This window comes from Hyperolius riggenbachi, chromosome 11 (assembly GCF_040937935.1).
Source record: "Hyperolius riggenbachi isolate aHypRig1 chromosome 11, aHypRig1.pri, whole genome shotgun sequence".
Lineage (NCBI taxonomy): Eukaryota > Metazoa > Chordata > Amphibia > Anura > Hyperoliidae > Hyperolius > Hyperolius riggenbachi.
The window spans coordinates 131,614,867-131,628,061 of NC_090656.1; the positions used below are offsets into that span (position 1 = coordinate 131,614,867).

The window sequence follows — 13,195 nt, forward strand, 5'->3', positions numbered from 1 at the left end:
CAGAGCCAAATCAACATCTCTCGTCAGTGACACTCACCAGGGATGCAACATACATTGGTTTTCTTAAAGTGTAACTATCGGGCATAAAATCAAAAATAAATTCTCTCTTTTTTATCTGGTAAACAATAATAACAATGCTAACCAGGCAATCCAAAAGTTAAAAAAAAAAAATCGCTCCTACTTTTCGTATCCATAAAACATTCCCCAGTTTCCCTGATTCTTTTCTGTAACATCTGCCACACAAAGGAAATTGCAGGGCATGCTGGGTTGTCTTTTTTTTGCTTCTTTACTTTCCCCTCAGATAATACAGCCTGATTGGCTAAAGCCACTTTCCCTCCTGTCTTCCCCTCGCACACCTGTGCTCCTCTTTGTTTGGATAATATTTCTCATGCTGTGACAATGCATTTCTATTGTAGAGCTGGGTGGAAGTGCCTGAAGACTGGGAGGAGGGTGGGCAATGCATACACAAGGATTTTCTCTTTTTTTACTATAGAAAAATCACTAAAATCAAAACGTGGACAAAGCAGGACAGTGCAATACATATGTTATGTAAGTAGAGCAAGTATTTATCTACTGATATTTGTGGGTTTTTTTTCTAAGATAGTATGGCTGACAGCTACTCTTTGAAAAAAAGAAAAATTGTTGTGTGTTGATTGGTGGTAAAATGTATGTGTCAGGACATTGTCTGCCCTCTGCTACAGCGCCCACAAAATATTTTTTCTTTGTTTTGTCAAATGATAAAAATCTGTAAATACGTGTCAGAGCCAAGTCAATGCCTCTGTTGTCAGTGACACTCACCAGGAATGCAACAAAACATTAATTTTCTTTTGAAAAACTTTCTAATTTTGGGGCAAAATGTGTAGGCCATGACATTGTCTGGCCTCTGCTACAGTGTTTTCAAAATATTGTTTCTTTTTTTTGTCAAATTACAAAAACTGTACATATATTTGCAGAGCTAAGTAACAGCATCTCTTGTCAGTGACACTAACCTGGGATGCAACAAAAATTTTCTTTAAAAGAAACTTACAATTTTGGGGTAAAATGCGTAGGCCATGACATTGTCTGGCCTCTGCTACAGCGTTTGTAAAATATTTTTTATTTTTTGGGTCAAAGTACAAAAACTGTACATATATGTGCCGGGTCCAGTGAAAAATGGCGCCGGCTAAATAATGGCGCCCCCTTCTGCCCGATATTTGTTTAAAACGATATTTATCGTTTTAAAGGTTAAAATAGTGCAGACCTTTTGAACGAAATGTATCCTTTTAAAACTTTTTTTTTGTCCTGCCTGAACGATATTTATCGTTTTAAGCCCTGCTTTGCTGGCGATTGGAAAATATCTGCCCGCCGACTTTAATATTTAATAGCAAAGCCCCCTTAAACGCTAAAAACACCAAATTTGCAGGGAATGTTAAGAAAAAAAATTGTGAACAAAAGAAAATAATTTTTTCAAAAAGACCTTCTAGTTTTTGAGAAAATCGATTTTAAATATTCTCCTGACCGTGGGAAAATTAAACGCCCGCCGACTTTAGCGGTTAATAGCAAAGCTCCTTTAAATGCCAGAAACACCAAATTTGCAGGGAATGTTAAGACAAAAATTGTGAACAAGAGAACATTTTTTTTTTCAAAAAGACCTTATAGTTTTTGAGAAAATCGATTTTAAATGTTCAAAGAGGAAAATGTATCTATTTAAATCGCGTAATGACATTTCTGCGGAAACGATTCCCGCCGACTTTAGCAGTTAATAGCAAAGTCCCCTTAAATCCTAGCAACACCAAATTTGCAGGATATGTTGAAAAGATACTGGGAAATAATATTGAAAAAAGAAATTGAAAAATGTTATTTATTTTTTTAAATTTAAATTTTTGTGTTATGTTCTGAGTGTAGGAAATTTTTTGAAAAAAATGACATGGGGTCCCCCCTCCCGAGCCTCTGTAACCCCTTGTCTCCCATGCAGGCTGGGATAGCCAGAATGCGGAGCCCCGTCCGACTGGGGCTTCGCATCAAGCTATACCAGCCCGCATGGTCCATGGTATGGGGGGGGGGCTCTGGGGGGGAGGGGTGGCCAAGCCTTCCCCTCCCCCCGGAGCCCTTGTCCAATCCACGGACAAGGGGCTCTTCCCCACCTCCGGTGCCCCAGGAGGAGGTGGGGGCGAAGACTCCCGGGGGGGGGGTTCATGGTGGCATCTGGGAGTCCCCTTTAAGAAGGGGACCCCCAGATGCCCACTCCCCTCCCAGGAGAAATGAGTATAGGGGTACAAAGTACCCCTTACCCATTTCCACAAAGGGTTAAATGAAATAAAAACGCAACCACGAGAAAAGTCCTTTAATGTTCTAAATTAACCAGAAATACTTACCTGTACCTTTAAGAAAAAAAATCCCACGTCAATTAGGTCCCAAGACAGTATCCTCCGTCTTGCGACATTCTGATACATCTTGATTGAATCGAATGAACCGGTTCAGAGTCGATTCATTTGATTCAATACAAAAACAACCGGCTCGTTGATGAGCCGGTTACTATACCTTAGGATGCGTCCTGTGCGGACGTATAGCGCCAGCTCCCGCGGTCTCTCCCCACCTGCCTGCACCTTTCACCCTCACCTAGGGTGGCACCCGGTGCACCCATGGGTGCACCAGGTGCCAGGCTAGGTGAGAGTGACAGGTGAGGAGGCGGGCAGGACAGCGGGAGCCGATGCTATGCGTCCCTACGCAGAACGCATTGTAAGGTATAGTATTGCTAATTGGCGTGGGAGATCTTCAATCAAGGTAATTGAAGATCGCAAGATAAGAGGATATTGTTATTCGTTGGATCATTTCCGAGGATATATTGGCATGGGAATTTTTTTTTAAAGGTACAGGTATTTGTGGTTAATTAAGATTAAAATACTTTTCTCGTGGTTGCGTTTTTATTTCATTTAACCCTTTGTGGAAATGGGTAAGGGGTACTTTGTACCCCTATACTCATTTCTCCTGGGAGTGGAAAGTCCCTTAAAGTGGACTCCCAGATGCCACCATGAACCCCCCCCCCCCAGGGAGTCGTCGCCCCCACCTCCTCCTGGGGCACCAGAGGTGGGGAAGAGCCCCTTGTCCATGGACTGGACAAGGGCTCCGGGGGGGGGAGGGGGAGGATTGGCCGCCCCTCCCCCCCAGAGCCCCCCCATACCATGGACCATGCGGGCTGGTATAGCTCAGGGTGCAAAGCCCCAGTCGGCCGGGGCTCCGCATTCTGGCTATCCCAGCCTGCATGGGGACAAGGGGTTACAGAGGCTCGGGAGGGGGGACCCCATGTCTTTTTTTTTTTAATTTCCCACACTCAGAACATTAAAAAAAAAAAAGTTGATAGCAAATTTATAAAAGAAAAACGACGTGGGGTTCCCCCTCCCCAACCTCTGTAACCCCTTGTCCCCCATGCAGGCTGGGATAGCCAGAATGCAGAGCCCCGGCCGACTGGGGCTTCGCACCCTGAGCTATACCAGCCCACATGGTCCATGGTATGGGGGGGCGGCCAAGCCCCCCCTCCCCCCCGGAGCCCTTGTCCAATTCATGGACAAGGGGCTCTTCCCCGCCTCCCTTGCCCCAGGTGGTGGCGGGGGCGACGACTCCCTGGGGGGGGGGGGTTCATGGTGGCATCTGGGAGTCCCCTTTAAGTAGGGGACCCCCAGATGCCCACCCCCCCCCCCTCCCAGGAGAAATTAGTATTGGTGTACAAAGTACCATGTCCACAAAGGGTTAAATGAAATTAAAACACAACAATGAGAAAAGTCCTTTAATGTTCTAAATTAACCAGAAATACTTACCTGTACCTTTAAGAAAAAAATCCCACGCCAATTAGGTCCCACGACAGTATCCTCCATCTTGCGACCTTATGTTACATGTTGATTGAAGATCTCCGCCGCCCCGATGCCACACACGCTGCACTGCTCTTAGCTATACTTAGTATAGCTTAGAGCAAAAAGCATTTTAAATTTTAGCTCCAATGGTCCCCATTGGTTCCTTATCAGACCAATGGGGATCAGGAGGATCCCCATTGGTCGATGAGGAACCAATGGGGAGCCTTGGAGCCAAATTTTAAAGATGCTTTTTGCTTACCTATACTTAGTATAGCTGAGAGTGCGTCTATACAGACCCATTACCGCTAGCTCCCGCTGCCCTCCCTGCCTCTCTCACACCTGTCACCCTCACCTATGCTGGCACCCATGGGTGCATTGGGTGCCAGCATGGGTGAGGGTGAATAAAGAGATCCTGCAAATTTGGTGTTGCTAGGATTTAAGGGGACTTTGCTATTAACTGCTAAAGTCGGTGGGAATGGTTTCCCGCAGAAATGTCATTATGCGATTTAAATAGATACTTTTTCCTCTTTGAACATTTAAAATCGATTTTCTCAAATACTATAAGGTCTTTTTGAAAAAAAAAATTCTTTTTGTTCCCACTGTTCTTCTTAACATTCCCTACACATTTGGGGTTTCTGGCATTTAAAGGGGCATTGCTATTAACCGCTAAAGTCGGCGGGCGTTTAATTTTCCCATGGTCAGAAGGCGAATATTCAAAATCGATTTTCTCAAAAACTATAAGGTCTTTTAAAAAACAAACTTTTTTCCTCTTCTTATTCACAATTTTTTTCTTAACATTCCCTGCAAATTTGGTGTTTTTAGCGTTTAAGGGGGCTTTGCTATTGAACATTAAAGTCGGCGGGCAGACATTTTCCAAACGGCAGCAAAGCAGGGCTTAAAACGATAAATATCGTTCAAAAAGGTCGGCGCCATTTTTTAATACTTTAAAACGATAAATATCGTTACATAATGTAAGTGAATGGGGCGCCATTTTTATCTATTGGTGCTTTTACTGACCCGATATGTGCCAAGCTAATTCACCGCATCTCTTGCCAGTGTCACATTCCTGACCTGTTAGCACTCAATCTCGCATGGCTGCATGGTCGCATAACAAGTTAGCATGGAGGAGTTCACGGACGCCAGATTGGAGCGCGTCGTGGGAAGTGCCGAGGGACGGACGAAGAAGACGTCATGATAGGTAAGATTAAACCCCAAACAGAGGATGCAAAGATGACTGGCACTCAATGCTGCTGGAAATTGTGCAGTTGGATTAAAGTACCGAGCAAACTGTGCTCGCATTAATTCAGATATGTAACCAGGATAGAAGAAGAAAGTAGATCCGGCACCAATCTGCTGCTTCAGTAGAATGTTTAATCCAACAGGTACAGTAAGGTTATCAAAGGAAGATACACAAAGGCGGCCTAACAGCCGTTTCGCAGGTCACCCCGCTTCGTCAGAGGCCAGTACAGTGGGGTACACAGAAAGTCTCCTTAAATACATTAGTTGATAAGTGCAATGACTCACCCCATTAGCGTCTAATTGGCATCAGAGCGCCGCACGCCGCCGCCAGGTCGGATCCGCCCGTTCCGGGTACGCCCCACTGTTCAGGCGGCCAATTAGGAAGGTGGTTTACAGCACCAATCCGAACCTGGTCACGTGCAGCCCCTGCAACCAATGCCTACATCAGACGTCAGAAGGGTAATGAGCTGACGCTATGTCGCCATGGCAACCAAGTACGCTGGGCGCTTTTCCAAAACAGCGTATCTCGGTGCAAACAAATTTTACAGCCAAGGCTGCCAGTGCGACTAGATCTAAAACGAGGGTGCAGTCCCCCCCCAAAAAGATATAGTGAGAGGCATTTTAGATTATCGGTCTGTAATTCATCAGATCAATAAAAACAACACAAAAGGGAGTGGGTACATGAGGCAGAAATCAATAGACCCCCCGGAGACGCCCAACCTGGTACGTCACTTAGGCATTCCAGCCAATCAGGGTCATCTGCTTTCGCTATTTCACCTAACATGTAACCCCTCTCCCAAAAGTTCTGCCTCTCACATCCATAAATAATAAACAACATAAGTCATTGCAACATCAACAATCTTTAGCAATAATTTGCAGAGACAGAAACATCTACATAGAGTTAGAAAATAATAACGTAGCCATGACACACAAAAAATGCCCATACTTCATTGTATGGCATTTTGTGGTTGCTTCTGCTTACCACTAGGTGTCATACTAGGCGACGTACCACTCTGCAAGGAGACAACATTGTTACCCTAAAAGGGACAAAGACAGAAATACATGTAAATTAAAACCAGCATATAAACGATAAAAACATAACAAATACAGTGAGGCATTCTGCAGGATGAGATATTTCAAATACACAATTCAGCAAACAAACGTCAAGATCAAAATTCATCACAATCAATATTTTTCTAAGAAACAAAATAATTCGTTTCTTTCATTAAGCCCAAGGCGGCCACAAGCTTTTGTATATGAAATTAATTTGGCCTCCTCTTGTCTCAAAATTTTCTCCCAATCACCCCCTCTTCTTGGATATTCCACTACTTTCAGGCCAGTAAATCTTAAAGGAGAAGCTACATCATTATGATCTTCCAGGACATGTTTTATCATCCGGCCCGCCCCCTTGCCTGTCTTTAATGAATTCACATGCTCCTGGAATCTTGTACACATCTGCCTTGTAGTCATTCCAATATAATATCGATTGCAAGGACAGAGTATTGCATAAACCACGTGCATAGACCGACAATGGATAAAATCTTTAATTAGAATTGTTTCCCCACCGAGTATAATTCTTTTACCCGGCACAAATTGGGAACAGTGGTTACAATTACCACATTTAAAACATCCAGTCGGACGAGCACGTGTAAGCCAATCACTCTGTTTTTGTTCCCTACACTCACTTCTGGTCAGTACGTCCCCAATTGTTTGGGCTCTACGAAAAGAGATTAGGGTTTTTTTTGTCAGGACCTTCCCAGGTGTGCTGTTTTCTCTTAAATCCACCCAGTTCTTATGTATAGAGCTCTGTAATTTTTTAGCCATAGGGGAATATTCGAAAATCAGCGGTACTACTGTACCGGCTTGATCTTCATCTATTTCAACATTATTCCTTTTTCCTTTTCTTTTCAAGAGATCATTTCTAGAACGGGCATTGGCCTTTTTAAAGGCCTCCACCACAAGAGACAGTGGGTATCCCCGGGATAGAAGTCTAAGGCCCAGCTCATGGCTTTGTTCCATGAAATCCGAGTCCCTGCTGTTATTTCTCTTTAGGCGGATAAACTGGCTATAAGGGATGGAATTTTTTACATGATCAGGGTGGTAACTAGAATACAACAGGATGCTATTAGTAGCTGTAGGTTTCCTGTAACCTTTAGTCATCAGGGTACCTTTCTCAACTTCAATGGTGAGGTCCAGGAACTCCATTTTTTCCCCACCCCATACACCTGTAAAGCGCATATTGAAATCGTTAATATTCATCCATTCAATAAACTTGTTGAATTCCTCCTCACCCCCCTGCCAGATCAGCAGCACGTCATCCATGTACCTTAGCCAGGTTTTTATGGCGTGGCGATAAGGATTTGTATCTGGGAATATACAACTATCTTCCCAACCAGCCAGAAAAATGTTAGCAAACGTTGGGGCTACCGATGTCCCCATCGCCACGCCAGAGGCCTGTCGATACCAATAATCCTGGAAAAGAAAGGCATTATGTGATAAAATAAAGTATAAACATTCACATATAAACAGTGCCCAATTCTCATCTTTTCCACGCTTAATCAGGAAGTCCTTCACCACTTCCGCCCCCAGTCTTTGAGGTATTCTAGTATAAAGGCTCTCTACATCCACAGAGGCTAATCTATAATCATCCTGCCAGTCTAGATTCGGGAGTTTGATAAGGACATCCAATGTGTCCGCCAGGTAAGAAGAAATCTTGACCAAAAATGGTCTCAATTGATATTCCAAAAATTTTGACAATGGTTCAGTAAGAGAACCCCTGGCGGACACTATTGGACGACCTGGAGGTTTTTCGATATTTTTGTGCACTTTTGGCAAAAAGTACCAGACTGTTTTTTTCGGGAAGGGAGGTAAAAGGTCCTCCCCCAGTTTTTTAGATAACCACCCTTGTGCAACGCCTCTTCTCAAAAGTGTCTGGAGTAGGTTTTTATAGTGGGTAGTAGGATCCCTCCTAAGTTTCTCATAGAAATTATCTGTCCCCTCCAGTTGTCTCAAAGCTTCAGACACATAGTACGACCTAGACATCACCACCAAATTCCCCCCTTTATCCGCTTTTTTTAGAATTATTTCTGGATTCCCCTTTAACCATTTTAGGGCAATCATCTCGTCAGGGGGGATATTTGTTTCAGTTTTGGGGTATAGTAGAGCACTCATATCATCCTGTACTCTTAGGTCAAAGCGTTCCACTTCAGAGCCGGGGGTGCTGAGGAACTCCCTGGTTGACTTGCAAGCTCTAAAGGGGACTCTAGATTTCTCTAGTGAATCCTCCCTTTCGGGCCTGTTAGTAGTATTCCCCTCTTCCCATAGCGATTGCAAGTCACTCAGGGCTTTCAAGTCCTGCTCAGTAGGAGTAAACCCCAGCCCCCCCGGACTCACCTCAGATTTATCCGGCACTTTCCTCCAGGTGTCTTGTTGAATTGCAATGTTCAAACGTCTCACCGCACAGTACCAGTCAACCTCAAATTTAAACTCATCAAAGGGGGTACTTATAGCGAAGTTCAGACCCTTCCTCAGTAGATTATAACAGCCTTCGGGTAAAGTTATTCCTGATATGTTGATTACCTGCAGTTGGTCATCCACCTGGAGATTTATTATTTCTTCCTGTAATAACCCCTGCCACGGGTGTGTCTCTTCCACCTCACTTTCTTCTCCTGTTGTGGTTCTGTGTTTCCTGCCTCCCCTCCGGATCCTTCTCCTAAAGGGGCTCCTACACATGATGAATCACTTCCAGTAGGCTTCAACGCAGGTTTGGTAGGTTTCTTCTTTATAGGTTCCTCTGAGGTGGATTCGGACCCTGAGTCGGTAGTCCAGTACCCTCTATTGGACTTCTGTCTTTTTCTACCTTTTAAACGACTTCTTTGATTTTGTTGTCCCCAGTCAAAGATCCGTCCCTTTTCAAAATCGTCTTGATCTCTACGGAATTTCCTCAATTTACGTTCCTTAATATTGTCCTGAATAGGTGCTAGCCTTGCATCAATCTTTTTGGTAATCTCCTGGAGTTGTTGGGGAGTCGTCAGTTGGGCCAATTCTTGTTTGATTGTTTCAATTTCAGTTGTAGTTTTATTATATTCTTTTTCAGTCCTATCAAGGACAATTTTCTGTAATCTCAGAGCGTTGTCAAGTTGTTGAGTTTGCCACAATTTCATGAAATCCACATCATCCTGGTATTCAGCTGCCTCACTGTACAATCTAAAGCCTCTGGCAGCTATTTGCTTGTCCTCATACCGTTTAAGCGTAGCCACTGTCCAAAACAGTTTAACTTCGCGTTCAGATATGCGGTTCAACTTCTGTTCCACCACTTTTACTCCCAATGCCTTACTTGCTTCCGTACCTTTTGCTGTTTCCGTCAGGAAGGTTTTCCAGTCAGATCTCCCAGCCTGGACAGCTGTAGGGCCCAGATTAACCCCAATTGCAGGTACAGAACCCCAATTGAAGTTGAGAAAGGTACCCTGATGACTAAAGGTTACAGGAAACCTACAGCTACTAATAGCATCCTGTTGTATTCTAGTTACCACCCTGATCATGTAAAAAATTCCATCCCTTATAGCCAGTTTATCCGCCTAAAGAGAAATAACAGCAGGGACTCGGATTTCATGGAACAAAGCCATGAGCTGGGCCTTAGACTTCTATCCCGGGGATACCCACTGTCTCTTGTGGTGGAGGCCTTTAAAAAGGCCAATGCCCGTTCTAGAAATGATCTCTTGAAAAGAAAAGGAAAAAGGAATAATGTTGAAATAGATGAAGATCAAGCCGGTACAGTAGTACCGCTGATTTTCGAATATTCCCCTATGGCTAAAAAATTACAGAGCTCTATACATAAGAACTGGGTGGATTTAAGAGAAAACAGCACACCTGGGAAGGTCCTGACAAAAAAACCCCTAATCTCTTTTCGTAGAGCCCAAACAATTGGGGACGTACTGACCAGAAGTGAGTGTAGGGAACAAAAACAGAGTGATTGGCTTACACGTGCTCGTCCGACTGGATGTTTTAAATGTGGTAATTGTAACCACTGTTCCCAATTTGTGCCGGGTAAAAGAATTATACTCGGTGGGGAAACAATTCTAATTAAAGATTTTATCCATTGTCGGTCTATGCACGTGGTTTATGCAATACTCTGTCCTTGCAATCGATATTATATTGGAATGACTACAAGGCAGATGTGTACAAGATTCCAGGAGCATGTGAATTCATTAAAGACAGGCAAGGGGGCGGGCCGGATGATAAAACATGTCCTGGAAGATCATAATGATGTAGCTTCTCCTTTAAGATTTACTGGCCTGAAAGTAGTGGAATATCCAAGAAGAGGGGGTGATTGGGAGAAAATTTTGAGACAAGAGGAGGCCAAATTAATTTCATATACAAAAGCTTGTGGCCGCCTTGGGCTTAATGAAAGAAACGAATTATTTTGTTTCTTAGAAAAATATTGATTGTGATGAATTTTGATCTTGACGTTTGTTTGCTGAATTGTGTATTTGAAATATCTCATCCTGCAGAATGCCTCACTGTATTTGTTATGTTTTTATCGTTTATATGCTGGTTTTAATTTACATGTATTTCTGTCTTTGTCCCTTTTAGGGTAACAATGTTGTCTCCTTGCAGAGTGGTACGTCGCCTAGTATGACACCTAGTGGTAAGCAGAAGCAACCACAAAATGCCATACAATGAAGTATGGGCATTTTTTGTGTGTCATGGCTACGTTATTATTTTCTAACTCTATGTAGATGTTTCTGTCTCTGCAAATTATTGCTAAAGATTGTTGATGTTGCAATGACTTATGTTGTTTATTATTTATGGATGTGAGAGGCAGAACTTTTGGGAGAGGGGTTACATGTTAGGTGAAATAGCGAAAGCAGATGACCCTGATTGGCTGGAATGCCTAAGTGACGTACCAGGTTGGGCGTCTCCGGGGGGTCTATTGATTTCTGCCTCATGTACCCACTCCCTTTTGTGTTGTTTTTATTGATCTGATGAATTACAGACCGATAATCTAAAATGCCTCTCACTATATCTTTTTGGGGGGGGACTGCACCCTCGTTTTAGATCTAGTCGCACTGGCAGCCTTGGCTGTAAAATTTGTTTGCACCGAGATACGCTGTTTTGGAAAAGCGCCCAGCGTACTTGGTTGCCATGGCGACATAGCGTCAGCTCATTACCCTTCTGACGTCTGATGTAGGCATTGGTTGTAGGGGCTGCACGTGACCAGGTTCGGATTGGTGCTGTAAACCACCTTCCTAATTGGCCGCCTGAACAGTGGGGCGTACCCGGAACGGGCGGATCCGACCTGGCGGCGGCGTGCGGCGCTCTGATGCCAATTAGACGCTAATGGGGTGAGTCATTGCACTTATCAACTAATGTATTTAAGGAGACTTTCTGTGTACCCCACTGTACTGGCCTCTGACGAAGCGGGGTGACCTGCGAAACGGCTGTTAGGCCGCCTTTGTGTATCTTCCTTTGATAACCTTACTGTACCTGTTGGATTAAACATTCTACTGAAGCAGCAGATTGGTGCCGGATCTACTTTCTTCTTCTATCCTGGTAAGATTAAACCCCCCGCCCAGCCCGCAAAGGTTTACTGGGAGATATCCGGATAGCTACTATCCAAATTTCATCCGGATCGGATTTGAGCAGCCCTACTCACAAGGGTCGGTTGCACTCTTGCAACCACCGACAGAGCCTATGGGAAATTAACTGTTCCCGTTTGGTATCCCAGGTCTGCTACGCAGGTGCTGGTCGGTTGCTCGCCTTGGGTTATTGTGACACGTAGCATCCACTACTTGACCCCGGAGAGTTAAGATAATACTAGGAAGAACTGTAGGAGGTGCCCAAAAGTATTCTAATCTCAAAATTATAAAGTATAGGAGCAGATCGATCTTACCTCCATAAAAGAACAAACCACATGGGTAGATAAGCCTGTTTAATAATACACAATAAGATAACGCATTTCACGGGTACTGGCCTGCTTCCTCAGGTCAATAATAGTGCTTAAGTTTGCAGCAGTCACGGCTGTGGGCACCTCTTTAATGCACTACCCGCACCGCTCCACCGTTAAATACTGTAAATAGAGAGTCCCTCCCCGCTAGTTACCCGCCGGTGTTTGGACTTCCGGGTACTGTCAGATTAGAAAACTTTTGGGTGCCTCCTAGAGTTCTCCCTAGCAGTCTATGCCTTTGCCATTGAGCCTTGATAAAGGGAAGGTTTACGGTGCCTCTGGCCACACTACTCCCTCATAGTGAGGATAGAAATTTTTGTAATTGCAAATATTTGTTTTCCTAATAAGGATGAAAACTCTGTTTGGGGATGAGATGATGGACTGGAAAGGTTTTCTTTTCCAAGGGTGCAGGCTTGGGTCTATTATTGCCAGGTTTACATGTCCTGGTTTACCCATATTAATATGATCAGGTTCTGGAAGCAAGAGTTACTATTACCTTTATGAGATAGCTGTCTAAATTCCCCACAAATTTTAGACCACATTAATGGCCCTCTGACGATGCAATGTGGGTAGATTAGCCATGAATGTTGAAAACTCTAATATGAAGTAAAGTGAACTTGCAAAACAAGTTTAACCTATTTACTTCTGTAATATTACAATCATGCGAGAGAATGTGTCAGTTCAAAGATTTATGCATCAGCTACCAAATACTTTGCTTTAGGCAGCACAAGAGAGCTGCACATATTTGAGACACCCACGCTCTGGTTGAAATAACTTTTTTAGTTTATTTATGAGGAGATGTTTTACCACTTTATCTACCAAATAAAGTGGTGAAAAGGTCAGAAAAGCAATATATCTTAATTTGGGACAATTTACTTGAGTTCTTTTTTGTCTGTTGAGAATTGAAAAAGTATTTGATTGATAAGGTATGAAAGCATCTCCTAGAAAAGTGATGGCGAACCTTTTAGATGCCACATACCCAAACTGCAACCCTGAAACTGCCACTGAATATTAAGGTTTTAGTTAGGCCACACTATATTTAAAATGCAGCAATTACCCCACATATTAAATGCAGCAATTACCCCCACAAATGAGATGCAGAAATCACTCCACACATGCATAGAAGCAATTACCCCCACTAATAAAATGCAGCAATTATCCTGCATTTAAAATGCATCAAAGC

The 13,195-nt window shown here is 43.5% G+C and overlaps 1 protein-coding gene across 3 annotated transcripts in view; it reads right to left on the reverse strand.

Annotated features, from left to right (window-relative positions):
• The window catches only part of LOC137538135 (synaptotagmin-1-like), a 236,727-nt gene that overhangs the window by 140,878 nt on the left and 82,654 nt on the right, over positions 1-13,195 (reverse strand). For 2 of the 3 annotated variants that reach the window (XM_068260157.1, XM_068260156.1), the window contains exon 4: positions 6,049-6,103. The exons of the other annotated variant lie outside the window; for it this stretch is intronic. The gene's annotated coding sequence lies outside the window, so the exon portion shown is untranslated. The remainder of the gene's footprint in view (positions 1-6,048; positions 6,104-13,195) is intronic. 3 annotated transcript variants of the gene reach the window in all.